General features: G+C 49.8%; 1 protein-coding gene across 13 annotated transcripts in view; it reads right to left on the bottom strand.

The window, feature by feature from the left end:
- The window catches only part of LOC139765261 (SLIT-ROBO Rho GTPase-activating protein 1-like), a 753,718-nt gene that overhangs the window by 197,535 nt on the left and 534,774 nt on the right, over window positions 1-21,409 (bottom strand). The window lies entirely within an intron of this gene.

The following is a 21,409-nucleotide window of genomic DNA, read 5'->3' on the forward strand; positions in this document are numbered from 1 at the left end:
GGCTGTGGCCTCGCCAAGCACACAGCCGCAGTTATTTCCTCACCGTCTCATGCCTCACCCTCTGTCATGGGTCCAGAAAACTGGGCTCTAAAATAAATGCCCAGACAGTGCATTTCCCGTACAGTCATTCCTACAGAAATTTCAACAAGTCCTTAATTTGAACGGATAAAAAAATGTACATTTATAAATGCAAGTTATGTAAAAATGTAGCCAATGACTCGACGCCAGTATTCGACTCAGGCTGATAAGATAGGGCGATTAGAAGTTCCCACACCTTTCCCCCACCCGCACCCCACAGAGGAGTGGCTTAGCATGATTATCAAGACGACCCCAGCGTCCTACACACAATCTAAACACACGAACACATACAACTCGCGCTGCAACCCCGCCCTTCTCCCCTCACGATTGTGATTCGTCGACCGGTGACATCCACTGTCAGTACTCATCGCCAGCCACAAGAAGTACAAGGTACTCATCGCCAGCAAGTCATCCCTCACTCACCGGTGGGTAATACCCATCATTCATCAGTCAATATCATCCACCTGTCAGAGGCGCGACAGAGCTGAGAGGGGAGTGGCAAGCTCCAGGTTGTGCTGATGGGGCGGGGGAGATGAGGTGGGACACAGCAAGGTTGGTTAGTTTTAAAATATTGATCGTTTAGGTATGCAATGACATGCAGCATCCTAGTGTGGGTATGGGTAAGGAGGTTAGACGGGTGAGGGAGCGAGGCGGGTCAACCGAGAGATGGGTCGAAGGTAGGGCAGGGAAGTGTGTGGGGCGGGGCAGTAGGCAAGGCTAGGTAGTGTGTAAGGTTGGGCAACAGAGGCAGCTTGTGGGGCAAGGCAGCAGGTAGGGTTAGGCAGCGTGTGGGGCAGGGCAGCAGGTAGGGTTAGGCAGTTTGTGAGGCAGGGCAGCAGATGGTGTTAAGCAGTGTGTGGGGCAGGGCAGCAGGTGGGGTTAGGCAGGGTGTGGGGCAGGGCAGCAGGATGAGGTTGAGCCAGTGTGGCTGGGAACCCACCAGACGTCATCACCGCCACCAAAATACTCTCCCCTCCCTCCCCACACACCTTGTGCCTGCAGCCAGCAAAACGTTTGCCCTACTACACCCACGCCTTCCCCTGCCACGCCCACTCGCTACACGCCACCATACACCTCATTCGACCACTCCCTTCTCCTCGCCCCGCACGCCGCCTCAACGCAACACACACGAGGCCCGCGAGTGGGCCGGCCTCAAGAGCCGATGACTATGGGTACCAAATTCACCGTCGGCTGAGTCAGCACGTCCGTCCGTCTGACGCGGGTCGATAGTATCCCCGCGGGACAGGAATAGCCGCCCCGGGACGGGGAGGCAGGTGGGACAGTTAGGTACCATCCTGGGACGGGAGAGGTGGGACGGTAGAGCATCGCCCCGGAACGAGAGGTGGGATAGTAGAGCATCGCCGTGGGACAGGAGGTCGGGACGATACAGCACCACCCTCATGACGGGAGGTGGGACGGTTGAGCATAGCCCTGGGACGGGAGGTGGGTCGATGGGGAAACAGGGAGAGGAGGGAAAAAGAAAGTGGGAGCGAGGAAATATAAGAACGGAGGAGTTACAGAAGGGTGAAGAAGAGGGAGGCGTGATACAGAGAGGAAGAGGAGGAGGAGGAGGAGGAACAGAGGTAGCCAGCAGATGAGGCAAAGGTAAGGAGCGGGAGTGAGCTGGTGTTGGAGGCATCAGTCACGCTCACCAGACGTGGCAGGGCGGGCACCAGCAGCACAGTGTACCTCACCGCCTCCACACACGCAACACCCTCGTCCACCCCCCGTCAAACACACTCCCATCCAACACCTTACACCACCAGTGGCTCATGTGTACCTCCTGCCGCTCTGTTGAACCACCGACCACCAATCCCTCAACCTACCTCCAGAACCACCCTGCACCACCACACACCTGGGGTAGCAGACACCACACACCTGGTGTACCACACGTCACACACCTGGGGTAGCAGAACTTGACAAAACTGTATACACATAAAAACAACCCCCACCATAAGATCACTTGTCTCATATATATATATATATATATATATATATATATATATATATATATATATATATATATATATATATATATATATATTATCCCTGGGGATAGGGGATTAAGAATACTTCCCACGTATTCCCTGCGTGTCGTAGAAGGCGACTAAAAGGGGAGGGAGCGGGGGCTGGAAAACCTCCCCTCTCGTTTTTTTTTTTTTTTAATTTTCCAAAAGAAGGAACAGAGGGGGCCAGGTGAGGATATTCCAAAAAAGGCCCAGTCCTCTATTCTTAAAGCTACCTCGCTAACGCGGGAAATGGCGAATAGTTTAAAAGAAAGAGAAAAAGATATATATATATATATATATATATATATATATATATATATATATATATATATATATATATATATATATATAAAGTGATATACAGCAAGTGGTTTTTGCAGGTCTACCCAGATATCTAATACTAGAAGATGGGGGACCTAGAAAGGCTGTAATCTTATATTCGACACAGTGAGATCTAATGTTAGTCTGTGTTATTCTATCCACACAGCACAGCAGGACTTACGCAGAGGAGCTCCTCCTTTATGTTGAGTCCTTCATACTACCAAAGACAAGAGAAGACAGAAGTTCAGTGTGCAGTACCCGAGTTCCTCACACTGGACAGCACAGTACAAAAGCAAACATCCAGTGACAGTATTGCATCCGCAGCCGTGACTGGCCTCAGACTAACACACACACACACACACACACACACACACACACACACACACAACATAGTTCACAGAAATTCTAGACGGAAAATATTTCCCGTGATGTAGCGGTTAGCGTGCCTGACCATGACGCATTCACGGGCCGCCCAGGGTCCAGCGCATAGTTTTGAGTCCTGGTTGCGGCAGTCGGTCCACAGTCAACCCAGCTGTTCATCCACCCCTACGGGTTGGTCGATAAAGTGGGTATCTGGCTCAGGGTAGAGTTTATATCTAAATATAGCGTTAATGGGATGGTCTTGATCAGGGCCTACGTTGTCCGTGCTGTTGACCATAATAAATAGTGATAATGGTTAAGAATTGCATGGCACAGCACCAACAGCCGGTGATGCATGAGACGTGGCCAACACTAGTCTCCCTAACAGTAAATCATTCACTACACACTCCATCTTCACCATACAAAGCTCGAAGCTCACCCACCCGCCACCTACCCGGTGACGCAACCACTGGTCGGCTTTCCATTTCCGCTCACCACCCACAACTTCGCTCCACTGGGGAGGAAAAATCCGATTCTTCTTTCTCTTATCGAGCTGACCTGAAAATTCGCCACCTCCACCTCATCCACCTTCAGCGGCTAATGCTCCGGTAATCACCGTCACCCACCATCACCACACCCACCTAACGACCACTCGTCAAGGCACCAACCCAACCCTGGTCACCATCAACCACGTACGTCTCCCCTACCTACCACTTAACACATAGCTTCCACAGCAGGTCAGAGACTACACCATCACGACCCAGGCGTCGCACACTCGTCGTTATGCGTCGCTCCGTCATGCCCGTGAGTCGTGTCATCCCCAGACGACCTCTTGGGCAGGTTCAAAGGCCAGGCCATCACACCCAGGGATCGCACCGTCGTGGTCAAGGGTCGTATCGTTGTGATCAAAAGGCGTACCATCATGCGCAAGAGTCGTACATTCGTATTCAAGGGTCGCACCGTCGTGCTCAAGGGTCGTACCGTGGTGCTCAAGGGTCGCACCGTGGTGCTCAAGGGTCGCACCGTCGTGCTCAAGGGTCGTACCGTCGTGCTCAAGGGTCGTACCGTCGTGCTCAAGGGTCGCACCGTCGTGCTCAAGGGTCGCACCGTCGTGCTCAAGGGTCGCACCGTCGTGCTCAAAGATCGTACCGTCGTGCTCAGGGGTCGTACCTTCGTATTCAAGAGTCGCACCATCGTGCTCAAGGGTCGTACCTTTGTGCTCAAGGGTCGTACCGTCATGCTCAAGCCCTATCGTCACAGTGGAGGAGTCACAACCCAACCTAACAGGTTACCTCTTGTGTTCACATTCTCTCCGGTCGTAAAGTGTGACTCCTCATACCACCAGAGAACCTCTTTACCCCTAGCGTCTGCGAATCACCAGTGGCAACTGTGCAAACACCGAGCGATCTCCTATCGCCAGCAATATTTTCGCAGGGGTCGTAAACCCCCATCATTAGTCCACGTGGTAGATAGACGTTAAGGAAGTAATTCTTGAATCACACAAGACCATACTTACCACACGGAGCAGCCCCCACACACACCACCACACCACGGAATGAAACACAAACAAGACTGGTCCAGATCCCCTCCCAGCCAGGGTCGAGACGCACGTCATCTGGGTGCTCTCGCCCCCACACCAACATCCAAGTCCTCTGACAGAAGGTTAGGGAAAGAACACACACACACACACACCTACAGAGGGGCGTCCTTGGTGAAGCGGTTCGCGTCACTGACCGTAAGTCACGCAAGGACCCACCAAGGTTCGAATCCTGGGCGCGGATGTCGGCCTACACCCAACTCAGGTGTTCATCCACCCCTGTAGCCTGGCCTGATACCTGGTCTAGGCTGATGCGAGAGTGCACAAATATACATAGGAATTAAGACACAGTCTAAATATATATACACACAGATTTAGGGGTTGGGGCAAAACGAGTACAACTCTCTCCCCGTAACACACATGACTAGTAAAACAGTTATGGCACACACACACACACACACACACACACACACACACACACACACACACACATCCTCACGGTACTATGGGCTCTGGGTTGGTCATATATGTGGAGGGAGTGATGGCTCACTGCGGGAGTGATCTGAACATGGAACTGTGGCTGAGTGGCCGTCGGATGTCCGGTACTGAGGAGGAGGAGGAGGAGGAGGAGGAAGAGGAGGGAGGAGGAGGAGGAGGAGGAGGAGGAGGAGGAGGAGGAGGAGGAGGAGGAGGAGGAGGGAGGAGGAGGAGGAGGAGGAGGGGGGACTAACGACGAGATTCGGCTACAAGGCTGGGCTGGCGCGTGGCGTGGGAAAATGCTCTTACGAAGAGCGACTCGCGTGAGTTACGTGTCGGCAGGTGCTCGAGAGAGAGAGAGAGAGATTTCACCTTCACCAGTGAGGGCCTAAGATAACAGCTTACGACAGCGGTGCATTACAGGTTCTCAACACACCTGAGTGTGTAGCCCTGTACATATGGCACGGCGTGGACAAGTCCATACAGACACAAACTCGAGTGTACAGTCATACAAATATTGAGGATATGGTCACAATTAATGGCGACATGTACTACACAGTACCGATATTAATTACTCGTCGATCCCCAGCAACGGTGTCTACTGCCAGCCACTACCATACAGCAGGGACGAGTTAACGTAAGCGTCACCCACAAGCAATACTTCACGAACGGTGTGAGACCCGACACTCAGCCACACCAAGTAGCAAGACAACACACGCCACGTAGTCGGGTTCAAGGTTCTTCGATCTCCGTGTGCATTCCTGACCAGCCTACCTCAAGCAGCCACGCTGGCGTGACGTCTGCCGCAATAAACAGTCTTATAGACCAGCTGGTCACTAAGACAGGAGGACCCTTGAGCACGACCTTATGACCCACGAGCACAACATTACGACCCCTAAGGACGACAGTAGGGAGGAGGAAAACAGTGACATACCTCCAACACGACCCAGGTCCACCGGGACACGACAGGCAGAACCACCTCAACACATACGTTGATTCCGCGGGATCTCATCTCTACCCATGTAGCCAGGTCGACTGGCTCACGACCCCGTGATAAATGGTGAAGTCTTCGGGGGTGTTCACCCCCACAGCGCGGGCTGGGCCCAGGCTGCTGGACCGAGTTGTTGGTCGACCAAGCTGTCGGAAACCGTAGCCCTCATGCCCAACCAGCCTGGCTGGTCTGGTACACTATGTAGGTACTTGTCTACCGTGCATCCCAGGCTGTTTCTGGTGGTAGATGGCACGGTGGTGACGAGTCTTGGGTCCCAGATGATGAAGGCGTTCTCTCTTTTCGTGTATATGGCACCCTAGGATTTCAGAGGTAGTATTTCACACAGCATTACATGCCACAGCAACTGTTCACGTTTTAGTTACCTTCAGTTACAACACAACACTGCACTTGTCATACAACCAACACGATGCATTTGATTTACAAATTAATCAATAAAATGGTTATATTACTTGTAAAGCAAATATATTAGAGACAAACACCAAGCTGAAGTACCGTCCAATTCACTAGCTTATGAGAGACGAAAATGCCTGGCTCATCTACCGGTCAACACACACACACACACACACACACACACACACACAACTATTCAGCAGAACGACGCCGTTCGTGTGTCTGTGTGTGCGTCGGTCAGCGGGACGCGAAATGAAACTACTTGAGCGGCGGGAAGCGTCTGCCGTGGACACCAGGGCAACTGTGTGTGTTGTGAGACAGGGGGTCTTGTTGGGGTGCTGGGGTGTTGGGGTGCTGGGGTGTTGGGGAGCTGGGGTGCGTGTGGGGCGAGGGGGCGCCATTCATGAAGCCAACACAGCTGACCAAGCCGGCCACCACAAGCCGCACTGGTGTCCCTATGGTGCACGACCCCGTCTTCATCATGTCACCCCCTTCCTATACTCGAATACCAGGGTACGACCCAGGGGCACGCCGGTACGACCCTTCCGCATAATGGACTGGCCACATACCCAAGGGCTGTGCCGTCGTGCCCAAGGGCCCTTAAGTCGTGTTCAAAGGTCGTACCGTCGTGCTCGGGGGGGTCGTTCTCCTGTGTTGGTCCAGGAGACGTCATGCCAGGAGTCAACACCTCCCCGGTAAAAGTACCAGATGTCAACTCTCGAGGGCTTACTCAACTGTCGGGCCTGACAGATTAGCATACTAAGTGGGCACTGGTGCCTGACCTGCTCCAGTACACGTACACCACACGTCACGCACCACTAATTAGTACTAGCTGAACGAGGTTGACACACACACACACACAAACACACATCAAAACACTTCTGACCAGAGTATGACGGCCAGCGACAGTGTCACTACCTCCACAGGTCAGCAAGCGACCAAACGAAGCCTACGAGACTTCAGCGTGAATTCCACAGCAATACGTCACATACACACTGCAACGTCACGGCAATATGCCAAAGAGACACACAGCAATTCTACTGCAATATGCTAAACGTACATACTGCATTCCACAGCAATATGCCAAGCAAACACACACACACACACACACACACGGCAATCAGGCAAATATACAGAGAGCAATATAGTAAAACATCAACAAACTTCACGTCAAATACGCTTTCAGATCTGTGTTTACCAGAAGGAAACCAAAACAAGGGAGAATGTTGGGCAGGCCTAAAGTCATCCTGGGCCGACCCAAGCCCTAGAGTAAACAGTAAACAGCTGTGGTAGACAAGCCGGGTGGGGCGGCGCCGTGGATGGGCGCATATCTTCATGAGTGGGCGGGTAGTGAGAGAGGGGGCAACCTTGTGGGTGGGGTGTGTGGCAGGGTATGGGTGTAGTGTAGACTGTGGGGTGTGTGGCAGGGTATGGGTGTAGTGTAGACTGTGGGCAGGAGTGGTGGTGGGGTGTGTGACAGGGCATGGGTGCAGTGTAGACTGTGGGCAGGAGTGGTGGTGGGGTGTGTGGCAGGGCATGGGTGTAGTGTAGACTGGGGGCAGGAGTGGTGGTGGGTGGAAGATGGGCGTGAGGTCTAAACACAGAGTCAGGGTGAGAGCGGTAATGTGTGTGGGTGGGGCATGAAAAGAGGGTCTTGCCCGAAGATATGAGTGATGGTGGGTGGGAGGTGGGCAGGAGGATGCAGCAGAGATGTTCAGTAATACAACCTCAGTGTGGTGTTGAAATACAACGCTCATGTTGGGCACAACCTACAACACAAACACAACATCACCGCTCCACAGCCAAACTTAAAACAACTACAACTCCCTCTGGTTGCATCGAGTCACGCTGAGGACGACAGTTCAATCCCTGAGCACGACGGTACAACCCATGGATACAAGGGAACGACCCTCGAGCACGACCATTAGGTCCTTGGACACGAAGGCATGACCCTTAAGCAAGAGTGTACGACCCTTGAGCACAACGGCACGACCCTCTAGCACGACCCTTGAGTACGATGGCCAGGATTGATACACTCCTTAAGGTTCGGTGTAGGTGGCCGGGAGCCAGGTCAGCTGAGAGCAGGACGTACCGCCGTGCTGATGGGTCGTACCGTCCCCCTCAACGGTCGTCATGTGAGCGTCGTACCCACGGACTTCACGGTCACACACCACCGCCCTCACTGCAACACGTCACCAACTTCACAAAACCTCCCACGAACTCGTGGGTCCGGACCTCAGAGCAAACCACAGTACGAATGTGAATCAGCTCTCTGATCCAGCCAAGAGCCGCCTCCCTCTCGCACGCGCGTGCCTCCAGACTGCAGCCTCCACGGCGCACGCGCGTGCCTCGCCAGGGCCGGCGTAGCACGATGTTTTAATTCACAACAGCTGATCCTAATCTGCTGTCAAGTGGGCACAAGGCTCGTCTCACATTAGACCGCTTCTGCTAACGATTATATCGCATCCCCTTTGTTATGTGTCCACACACACACACACTCACTCACTGAAATGCTCGCCTGTATTACGTACATGTAGACAATATTCTATAACTTAGACAAAAACTATAACCAACATCCCCTAACCACACCAAGATAACAAGTCCCTGAAAGTGTTCTTCGTGTATGCTCAAGCTTCAAGCTGGGCGAAGAAAGCTTAGCTCTCCTAGTTAGCTTCTGATGGAGTATAGTGTATAACCTCAGGTACTGGCATCAAGATAATGTTATGCATCATCCTCTCTCCCCAACAGATGGTATCCTCTCGTTAATGAAAGCTGTAAAGCAACAAATAAAATACTTGATTCAATATATAACATTTTCCTCCACAGATAACGCTGCAAACTTCCCTGACGGGTATATCATTCTACCCTGACCAACAAGTCCAAATCAAACAAGTCCAAAATTGCGGTTCTCTTTGAGGCACATCTCAAGATGAATACATTAAGAGTCTCAGCTCAATCTACATGTAAACACGCTTCACTACGACATGAATTTTCAAGTCATCAGCCACCATAACCCCCCCCCCCCACCTCAAAACCCAAATACACCCCATTTTCAGTCGACTTCTGAATAGATTTAAAGTGTGTTCTTTCTTGACATCAAGGGCAAGATACCGTGTATATCATTGTAAATATCTACTGTACATAATCTCCTACGATTTCAAGTTTCCCTGACAGGCTGCTAAAACTTTCAATTTCCCTGAAAAAGTTCTTGAAAAGTATCTAACTTTTCCCTGACCTTGTAAAAAACTCCCCTGACTGTCCCTTACCCCGTAGCAACTCTGCCGTGGATCATTTTCATTGGTCTGGTCCACAATGAAGCACCACTACAGTGGAACTGTTCAGCTCTGAGATGCGTGGCGACACATCTGCACACCATCCAATTCCCTCTAACCATCAACCACCCGTCAGTCCGGGTCCACGGCACCATCATCCCTTTGCCACCAGAGATCCCTCGTCCCCAGGGTCGCAGTTTGACGCCACAGCTCGTATAGACCGCAAGAACAGCCCTATCCTAACCACTGTGAACGGTCGGACCCACATGTCATATTATTTCAAACACACACACACACACACACACACACACACACCAGCCTCGTCCTAACTACACCCCACCGCTGGATGGCATTTTAATCAACCAAGCTACATGACGTACGCATCTCCTCTACTCTCAAGCCCATCATTCTCTGTGGTGTGGGGGCCGAAGACGACCAAGACATACGACCAGAGATAGACGCCCTTCCATATTAACGCAAAGTAAACGTAAGGTGAGGGACGCTCTCTACAGACCTCGGCCAACTATCCCACACATCCAGCTGCACCATACAATACTCTTCCCTCCTCTAATCTACTTAATCATGCTTGGGTATGACTTCGCTGACCCACTCAACGCAACTGGTGTCAGAGGTCAGGTTCACCGGACCCTTGTTTCTGACCCCTCACAGTCATGGCTCAACGTTTGCTCCAGTCCACTGTTGATGCTCAAGGCAACACTGGGGTACAGTAGATGGAGATGACCTTCCCTTCCAGTACGACAAGATCGGCTGGCAGGTAGCATGGACGCAATGAAGACGTCCATACAGCATGGTTCCTTCATCACCAAAAGGTCGTAAACATTGTCTGTACTACAGTGGGAGGTGGCTGGTCCAGGCATTCTCACAACTATTAAAACGACCCTCAGAGACCGTGCTCACGTGCTGCTACGACCTCTTAAGCCACAGACGACCCTGACCCCACGGCGTCCCTACCCAACACAGGGAGGCTATGGGGTGTGTGTGGCTAAGTGGCGGGAAGTGGGGTGAGGAAATTGACGTGCTCCTTGATCCACACCCTCGACCTCTCCTGCCTCTGTAAACATACCCGGCGAGTTAGTAGCAATGTCAATAGTACGGGCGGTGGGAGGCGGCTCTGAGCCCATCCTCCGGCAGACATACGTAGACACGAAGACTGACAGATACAGACAGAAAGAATGACAAACACGACGCATCATGCGTATATCTTACGATGGTATCGGAGGCCTCCTGTCCTCACGGCTCTGTCTGGCACCAAACAGTCCGATTGCTCCAACACTCAATTACGCTGTTGGAGACGACAGCTCGCGAGTCTATGTAACCTTCGCGTCCTGAGGCAAAACGGTCGAGAAAAATGGGAAACAGAGTGAGATATACAAAGGAAATGGGACCACAAGACAAGGAAAAGGAGCTCACAAAATAATCTTGACAATACACACTCTCAATCTGACAGCCCCCCTCTCTCCCACACTGTCCCTCCCTCACCTGCAGTCTCCTCACTCTCCCTCCACCTTCCAACCCCACCAGCTTCCTGTCCAACACAATTCCCACGTTTCATACCTCCATACACAACCCATCAACCCAACTTCCCTCCACAATATTACAACACGCAGGTACCGGCGGTTTGCATCCGGGAAGTGGCACAGTTTATATCTGGGATGAAACTGCTACCTAGAGTTTACTAGTGGACCGTCCTTCCACCCCCTCCCCACCATACTGGTGTACCGTCCTTCCCACCCACAACACCACCTGTGTGTGACACTCACTCATACCTCGAGCCTACCTAACGTGCAGGTCCCTGGCGTCACGCGTTATGACTGTCATACAATAGTCTCGGTGCGGATCCTGGCGGTGTGCGACCGCCCACACCAACCACGCCAGCCAGACGACCAAAACACCCCCCAAGCAAACGCCCACCACAAACATCATTCCCCCAGCTAATCCTGCACCTGCCGGCGCATGCGACTAGTGCTGTAACATCCTGTAACTGGCTCGGGCCGTGACGCAACGCTGGTAACGGCGTCACACCTGGCCAGCCAGCGCGCGTCACCGGAGGTAACAGCATGGATGTGTGGGACACCTGGAGGGGAGGCTGCTGACGGGCTGGTGAGAATGGCAAAGAATGGAGGAGAGGGTTACAATGGGGAGGAGAGGTTGTGAATGGGGAGGAGAGGATGTGAATGGGGAGGTGAAGCTGTGAATGGGGAAAATAAGCTGTCAATGCGGGGGGGGGGGGGGGCAAGGCAGTGAATGGGGTGGCAAGGCTGAATGGGAAGGCAAGGCTGTGAATGGGGAGGAAAGGTTGTGAATGGGGAGGCAAAGCTGTGAATGGGGAGGAAAGGTTGTGAATGGGGAGGAGAGAATGTGAGAGGGGAGGAGAGGATGTGAATGGGGAGGAAAGGCTGTGAATGGGGAGGCAAAGCTGTGAATGGGGAGGAGAGGTTGTGAATGAGTCAGGCTGGGTCTGGATGAGAGGCTGGGCTACGAGTGGCTGGGAGGGGCACTTGAGAATAGGGGAAGACGAGGCGGTGTGGGAAGATGTACATAATGGGAGAGTGAAACGGACATACGACAGACATACACGAGAAGGTTGTGTGTGTGTGTGTGTGTGTGTGTGTGTGTGTGTGTGTGTGTGTGTGTGTGTGTGTGTAAAACAGTAAACTCAACGGTGCCTCAGAGCGGTGGTCATAACAAGGGACCAGCAGTACCTAAGGTGCATTATGCCACACTATAACTCGGGTATACCACCCATGACTCCACCAGCGTGGCATTACTATATACAGCACCGGTAGTACACCACTATACAAGACTAATGATGCATTACCACAAAATGCAATTGTTATGCATTACCCTAACAAACACCTACGATGCATCACCCTAAATGAGCAGTTATAACACGTGGCCTCAAAACACGTACGAACACCATGACCAATTAAAGACACGTCGAGAAAGTAAGATAACTTCGTGGAGGATCGCCGGCTACTGTACATATTCCAGTGGTGACCTCTACGTTGTTAATATAAAAAGGGAAGTTATCAAAAATGAACTTCATGAGTGGGATAATGTTAGCGCAGGTGTCAAGAGAAATTTTAGGACACTCAGAGGAACATATCTGGGGTAGCGAATGATACAGATCTGGATCCTACTGGATGATAAGAACAGATGGACGTAGCAGGGCTGAGCACAAGGCGCGAGTCAGGTGAGCATGAAACCCTTGATGGGAGTGATAGCAATGCGTACAGGACATGGTGGAACACCTACTCCAGCAGATGGACGTCACCACAACACGCGTGTTCAAGGTCACACAGAAGACACGAGAGATGAGAGAGAGAGAGAGAGTGCGACTGATATGGTTCTAGTAAGAATATGATGTCAATCTCTGGTTATCTACCAATGGCGACGTCAAAGAGAAAAAAAGGAGTATATGTGGGAAAATTAGGAATTTATAGTTTACAGAGGAACGTACACAGCAACAGACCCCAGTGGGTTCCTGCCACGATGGATGTATGTATGTGACAGTAGAACTACAGTTCCAAGGTCGACATGATGAGGCGGGGGTTACCGAGGAAGTCCTTCCAAGTGAGGTGGAAGTCATGTGGAAGCCACGGGAGGAGTAGCTAATTCGGTGGAAGCCATAAGGGTGTGTGTGGGAGAGTAGGTCAAGGTTATGGAGGGAGGGAGGGGAACGGGTGGGTGACGAACACGACGTCAAGAAAGATCTAAAAACAGTCTGGAGGGCGAGGAGGTCAGTCTACCACAATACTAGTGTTGAAAGGAGACAATAACGTCTGCTCAATATGAAACCTCAACTATGGCGTGTGTGAGTAACAGGGAAGTCAAAGATTCCAGGAAAAAGGAAGAATCAAAATCTATGGAAGGCAAGTCGGGTGTGTGGAGAGGCCTGTGTGAACAGTGAGGGTGAACTGGTCGAGTCCTGGAGACTCTTGTGACGAAGGTTGTGAGAGATGCAGACAGTACCCATACTAACCACCTGGGAACAGTGGTATAATGCAGACAGTACCCATACCTGGGAACAGTTGGTATACGACGATGAATGTCAGTACAGCAGTGTACCTCAGGTCAGGGATAGACTCACGAGTCATGGACCAGATGAAGGCAATGTACAGGAGAAGGATGAGAGAGTAGTATTAACCCCATGGATTATGGTATCTTCTGGTCAGCTGACTCTTGCTTGTACGGAAGACAAGTAACCAGAGGAAAGGTCGACACACACACTCAAACTGGACATCAAAAAAAGATGGCAATGTATCCAGCCACAAGCTGAATATTCTCTCTCTCTCTCTCTCTCTCTGACTGAGTGTTGTTATTTATAGTGACAAATGGGTAAAAATGTAGCGAGGAAAACCGGATGAATCATGGCTTCATTCTTTCTCGACCAGTTCCGACAACGTCGTCTCCTTCAGGATAAATTATTCTCCTGAAGGAGGAGTCGCTCTTGGAACTAATTAAGAAGAATAAATTCCCAGCTGTTGTGTTCTGTTTGCCTTGCTACCTGTTACCCAGACCTGGTGGGCCAGGAGAGGACGACCCCTCCCCCGCCCCAGACACATCCCAAGGAGTCACAGGGTACACTACCCCCAGAGGTAAGGGGTGTACACAGTACACAACATCCCTGGAGGGAAAGGGGTAGACAACATCCCAGAGGTATGGGGTACACAGCATCCCCAGAGGTAAGAGGATACACAACATCCCCAGAGGTAAGGGGTACACATCCCTCGAGGTTAGGGGGTACACGACACCCCCAGAGGTAAGGGGGTACACCAGAGGAGAGTCAGGCGTTACACAATATGATGCTCTGTCATGGCACCTGTCTGGGATATTCCCAAACCAGATATCAGATAATGACGTAATTATAAATCAAGACAAGACAGAGTAGCGTGGAAGTCGTACAATCATCCCACATGACCTGCTACCGTTAACCCCTGAGAACTACGGTACGACACCCTAAGCACGACGGTACGACCCTCTGAAAGCGCCAGTACGACCCCTGGGGTAAGATGACCTGGCCTCTGACTCGACCGTATGGGTCAGGTCAGCGGCCTGGCCGATGTCACGTCCAAGGTTGGCACCACTGTGCTCAGGGGTTGGTGGTACTCTCGTCTTCAAGGGTCGTTACCGTCGCACTCAGGGGTCGTAACGATCATGCTTTACGGCTCGTACCGTCGTGTTCAAGGGTGATACGGTCGCGCTCAAGAGAAGCCACACAATCAAGTCTCCATACAACGGCTGGATCCCACCCACAGGTTGCCTGCTGATCCCACCCTGGGGTCAATCTGATCCCCACCACCGCCTCCTGGGACGACACAACCTCCGCACGTCCCACACCTACACCACACAGCCAGCCACACACCACACCACACAGCCAGCCACACATCACACCACACAGCCAGCCAGCAGCGCAGGTGCCACACCTACACCACACCACACAGCCAGCCAGCAGCGCAGGTCTCACACCTACACCACACCACACAGCCAGCCAGCCAGCCACACAGCCAGCCAGAAGCGCAGGTCTCACACCTACACCACACCACACAGCCAGCCAGCCAGCCACACAGCCAGCCAGAAGCGCAGGTCTCACACCTACACCACACCACACAGCCAGCCAGCCAGCCACACAGCCAGCCAGCAGCGCAGGTCTCGCACCTACACCACACCACACAGCCAGCCAGCAGTGTACGCATGACAAGTGACTTTACTGTAACACCTGGCATATTCTACCCTCACTCTTGAGACAATGTGCTCGTATGAGTTACCTTCGATCTCGTCCACCTCACTCACAACACTCACATGGCTTTCAGAACACACGGTTAGCATGCCTGCCTCTTGCACAAGGGGTCCCAGGTTCGATCCTGGCTGATGGAGCTTTGTATGTTCTATGAAGGTGCGCGTTCATATACACTTTATTCGTATATATATATATATATATATATATATATATATATATATATATATACACCGTATGCAAAAGTTTAATGGCTGTTCCTATGAATGGATTACCGTAATATATTCGGGAAATGGTAAACTCTGGCTAATCATGCAAATGAGATTTCAATTTCTAAAACTTGAATACAAACTCACTTTCAACCATTACCTCAGACACTTCCTCATCATTCATGAGTACACTGTACTCAAGCTAAAGGAAGAAAGCTACAAAAACTATGCACGAAAAACCAGTCACTTAATCAAGTAGTAAAGTATTTATAGCCACCAGGTGGCATAACTAGACTGACTGCATCTAACATTTCACAACCACACACCTACCCTCCAGGAAGCTGGCCCAACCAGGTCCGGGGCACGTGCCACCGGAGTACCAAGTGAGACGTAGTAATGGTATCAGTAATACCAAGAGAGAGGAAGTATCAGTACCAAGCGAGAGAGGCTGTATCAGCATCAAGTGAAAGGCGGTATGAGCATTAAGTGAGAGGCAGTATCAGTGCCAAGTGAGGCAGTATGAGTACCAGGCGAGAGGCAGCATCAGTCCCAGGTGAGAGGTATAAGGACGTGAGTTTACCAGATGAGACAGTATATGTATCATATGTAAGGTCACTGACCAATATGTGCTGGCAGTGGTACCCCACCAGCACAACATAGCCAGGGAGAGACATCCACACACACTCACACACACACACACACACGGCCAACAACTCGTGATTCGCGGAGCCCAATCACTGATTCCAATCAGACACTGTATCCCTAAGGGGCCGCGCCTGATGTTATGATAAAATAAAGCGATTTGGTGGATTTGGTGAAGCTTCCAGGTCAGGCAGGTTATTACGAGTGTTCGTACACAAGGCTATCCCCGGGAATCCGTGTTTAAGAAGAACCTGCCTGCCTTAGTGCAAAGACCTTGGTCAAGGTTGTGGCAGGATGGTAGGGGCTAGCGCGTAGTGCTCGCCGCTTGTCCTCTAGTGTTAACCCTACCGCCTCTCCTCTTCACACCACCTGGCTTGCTTGTTACTAAATGTTATTTCTTTGTCTCTAGCTGCTACCATAGTGGAGCTGTTATTTCGAGGTTTGTAGATAACATATCTTCACCCAGGGGTAACCTTTATAACGTGTGTGTCCATGTTTGTTGCTCACTTCACCAGTGACTACAGGGGAAAAAGGGCGTTCCTGCGGCCTCACTTGCTCGTGCTGGGGTGGTTGTCTCATATCTTGTAAGTACATTTCCATGTATTACAGTTCTCATATATCCTATATCTTCATTGTACAGTTGCGCTTTACACATTCTACTTGTACACACACACACACACACATATATATATATATATATATATATATATATATATATATATATATATATATATATATATATATATAGATCTATATATATATATATATATATATATATATATATATATATATATATATATTTTTTTTTTTTTTTTTTATACTTTGTCGCCGTCTCCCGCGTTTGCGAGGTAGCGCAAGGAAACAGACGAAAGAAATGGCCCAACCCCCCCCCCCCATACACATGTACATACACACGTCCACACACGCAAATATACATACCTACACAGCTTTCCATGGTTTACCCCAGACGCTTCACATGCCTTGCTTCAATCCACTGACAGCACGTCAACCCCTGTATACCACATGACTCCAATTCACTCTATTTCTTGCCCTCCTTTCACCCTCCTGCATGTTCAGGCCCCGATCACACAAAATCTTTTTCACTCCATCTTTCCACCTCCAATTTGGTCTCCCTCTTCTCCTCGTTCCCTCCACCTCCGACACATATATCCTCTTGGTCAATCTCTCCTCACTCATTCTCTCCATGTGCCCAAACCATTTCAAAACACCCTCTTCTGCTCTCTCAACCACGCTCTTTTTATTTCCACACATCTCTCTTACCCTTACGTTACTTACTCGATCAAACCACCTCACACCACACATTGTCCTCAAACATCTCATTTCCAGCACATCCATCCTCCTGCGCACATCTCTATCCATAGCCCACGCCTCGCAACCATACAACATTGTTGGAACCACTATTCCCTCAAACATACCCATTTTTGCTTTCCGAGATAGTGTTCTCGACTTCCACACATTTTTCAAGGCTCCCAAAATTTTCGCCCCCTCCCCCACCCTATGATCCACTTCCGCTTCCATGGTTCCATCCGCTGACAGATCCACTCCCAGATATCTAAAACACTTCACTTCCTCCAGTTTTTCTCCATTCAAACTCACCTCCCAACTGACTTGACCCTCACTCCTACTGTACCTAATAACCTTGCTCTTATTCACATTTACTCTCAACTTTCTTCTTCCACACACTTTACCAAACTCAGTCACCAGCTTCTGCAGTTTCTCACATGAATCAGCCACCAGCGCTGTATCATCAGCGAACAACAACTGACTCACTTCCCAATATATATATATATATATATATATATATATATATATATATATATATATATATATATAATTATTTATTTATTCATACTATTCGCCATTTCCCGCGTTAGCAAGGTAGCGTTAAGAACAGAGGACTGGACCTTTGAGGCAATATCCTCACCTGCCCCCCTTCTCTGTTCCTTCTTTTGGAAAATTAAAAAAAAACTGAGAGGGGAGGATTTCCAGCCCCCCCGCTCCCTCCTGTTTTAGTCGCCTTCTATGACACGCAGGGAATACATGGGAAGTATTCTTTCTCCCCTATCCCCAGGGAAATATTCACTAATACTTAAAATATATATATATATATATATATATATATATATATATATATATATATATAATCTGTCGACCATATAGCACAACAGCACTCAATTGAAATTCTTATGCACATAAGTAACATTCTCTCTTTTGAGAGAGAGAGAGAGAGAGAGAGAGAGAGAGAGAGAGAGAGAGAGAGAGAGAGAGAGAGAGAGAGAGAGAGAGAGAGCATCTTCCATATAAGTGACAGACGAGTGTTGACATAAGACCGGAAGGGAGAGGGGTGAGACCAACAGATAAGCCGCCACAGACCGCCAGGCTGGCTAACCCTCACATCCCGACCGACCACCAACACCACGGAGGCTTACGGCGAATCCACGACGGTCGTCTGCTCGAGTAGGTGGGTCAGATCTCTCGTGTCAACATGCAGAGCGGATGCCGTTGGTCAAGGTTAACCTCGTCCTTACCAACGCTCGAGCACCAGACACACAGCCGCTCGCTCGGGGGAACACAAACCCGAAACTAATGAACATAAATAGAGGGTGTTATCAGGTGAGATGATAACGGCCTATGATATCTTACCCCCGCACTCATGGACCAAGATAGTGGCTGATACCGTAATTATAGCAGTGGTGACTTGTGACGAGCATATGGCAACACTCATCACATGATCTTCCCTCACCTCCTCCAGCATACATTCTGACAGACGCGTCACTATGTCGTTAAACCCATTGGCTATGATCTAACAATTTCTGTATTATCGAACATCAAATATATCTTAAAATCTAAAATAATCTTTTAATAATTGTGATTATCGTCTACGTCTTTAACTATATCACAACATCAATAACATCAATCAATAACAAATGATCGCTGGCAGTTATCGCGAACTGGTGATGTTGGTGCGATCATTACAACCATCGTATCCCCGACCGGTCAACAACCATCAAACTACCACTACAGAAGTCAAGTTGTGTGGGCCTTCTAAACCCCCGCCGAGGTTGGTGAGGTAAACAAACCCGGAACCCACCACCCCCTGGCATACTCTACCTTCATTCACTTGGGTTTTAAAGAGGACATACCCCAGCGTCGAGGCCGGCCATAGCTTTAATAACCCCGGCTATACAACATACCTCCAACTGGCCAAAATCCTGCCAACAGAACCACATAAGCAGCTCCAGATAACGTCTCCTCTGCTGCTGGCAGACTGGACGCCTGGTAAGCGATACTTGGGACGAAAATGGACGTGGAAGTAGACGTAGTGTGCGCCATCTTCCAATACTGCCACTCCGTCACCTTCATTACTGGATATACCTCACACCTTGAAGACAAACTTACGACCCTAGCCTGACCTCTGACCCGAGTCTTCAAAGTGAAAGGGGCAAGCCATCATATCCTATGGTATTACGGTCGTGGTGAGGGTCGAACTGAGGGAAACTACCAACTTTCGGCTGCGTGTCACTTCCCCCCCACACCCACTCGTAATATACCCAGTGGTGGGACACAAGGAGCTTTGCAGAGTTGGCTAATCGATGAAGCAATTAGGTGAGTCAGCCGGGCTCTGGCAAGCCAAGAACCGAGGGGGAAGTAACAAGCCACAACTCGTTTCTCCCAGGTTGCCAGTCTCAACCTAACAGTCCTGTGGTTTACACGGGAGGAGAACAACTTCAACAAACCAAGAGGAAGACTTAAAGGATCTCTGAAGATCTGACCCACCACCCCTCGTCCCCCTACACACACACACACACACACAACGTTTTTCTACGCCGTTAGGTTGTATTGTGTTGTGTGGCGTCGTGTTAGGTTGGGCTGTGTTGGGTTAGGTGAGGTTGTGTTGTGTGATTTTGAACTGTGTTGGGCTGGATTACGTATGGTTGGGGTTTGTTGTGTTAGGTTGTGGTCTACCGAGTTGTGTTAGGTTAGGTTGTGGTGGGTTAGGTTAGTTTGTGCTGTACTGTGTTAGGTTAGGTTGTTGTGTTGTATCAGGTTAGGTTGACTTGCGTTATGTTGGGTTGGGTTAGGCTAGGCTGTACTGCGTTAAGCTAGGTTGTATTGCGTTAGGCTAGGTTGGGTTGGGTTAGGATAGGTTGTGTTGTGTCGGGTTTGGCAAGGCGTGCACTCTAACATCACCATGAAATACACTGGGGAGCGTATCTTCAGCCACGACTGGGGACGCTCGCTGCCCGCCATGATCCTCTATCAGTCGAACAAGTTTGGGACCCCAAATCTACTCACTCAACCGGCCACCACGACAGGGAATACCTATGGTGTGAGTATGAACCTTCCATCATGTTTTGTTCTAGAGTTACTGAGCTGTTCACAAAGAGTACACAGCCACACACACACACACACACACAAATGCAGGGATGACATTACGTCCCGCATACAGTGTGTAATGTCGATATATATACATATATATATATATATATATATATATATATATATATATATATATATATATATATATATAAAACACAAGGTTACCAGCTATGCTTTAACAAGGAACTTAATATTAACAATGATGTGCCAACCGTCCAGTTATAGCAAAAATAAGTTTTAACAGTTGCAATAACTTTAAAAATTACTTACTCCAGTCAGCGCATAGCCAGAGCTCTGAAGAACTCTGGACAGCAAGGACGCAGTACAATGGTAGAGGTAAGAACATTTCCCATCACAAGATAGTGACTACGCAATATAAACTTGCTGCTAACATGTACAACCCAGACCTTGGCTCCAGCTGGTCTTCGCTTAAAGATGTATGTCGGCAACAAAAAACATAAGATTTAATAATAACTTACATTACCTAAGATAGGTAGTTGCAAGGGTACTGTATTTCGGGCAGAATACAACTGAATAACAGTTGTATATCACCCTATGACGCTGACCTGCATGTTGTTACCACATCATTTGCCTTTTCGATTGTTCATCGTGAGAGGTATACATTACTTCCTATTTTTCACACTATCAAGATATTTCAGCATTTCACCCGAGCATTACAGGAACAGGAGCCCGAGTGTGTGGCGAGGCGGTGCAAGGGCGCACTGCTCTACACCAAACATGGCCAGCGATGTGTACATGAAATATCCACTGTCGTCACGCACGCTCACGCAGCCCTAATGAGAGATCCACCCCATCTCGACCAGCCGTTCCCAACACACGCGACGCCAACACATCAGGACGATACTGTATACATGTACACTGGTGTCCTCCTTGCTCTACAGCTGTTCTGCGCAGGTGTTCTTTCAAGGACCAACACCACACA

The sequence above is a fragment of the Panulirus ornatus genome, chromosome 53, assembly GCF_036320965.1.
Source record: "Panulirus ornatus isolate Po-2019 chromosome 53, ASM3632096v1, whole genome shotgun sequence".
Lineage (NCBI taxonomy): Eukaryota > Metazoa > Arthropoda > Malacostraca > Decapoda > Palinuridae > Panulirus > Panulirus ornatus.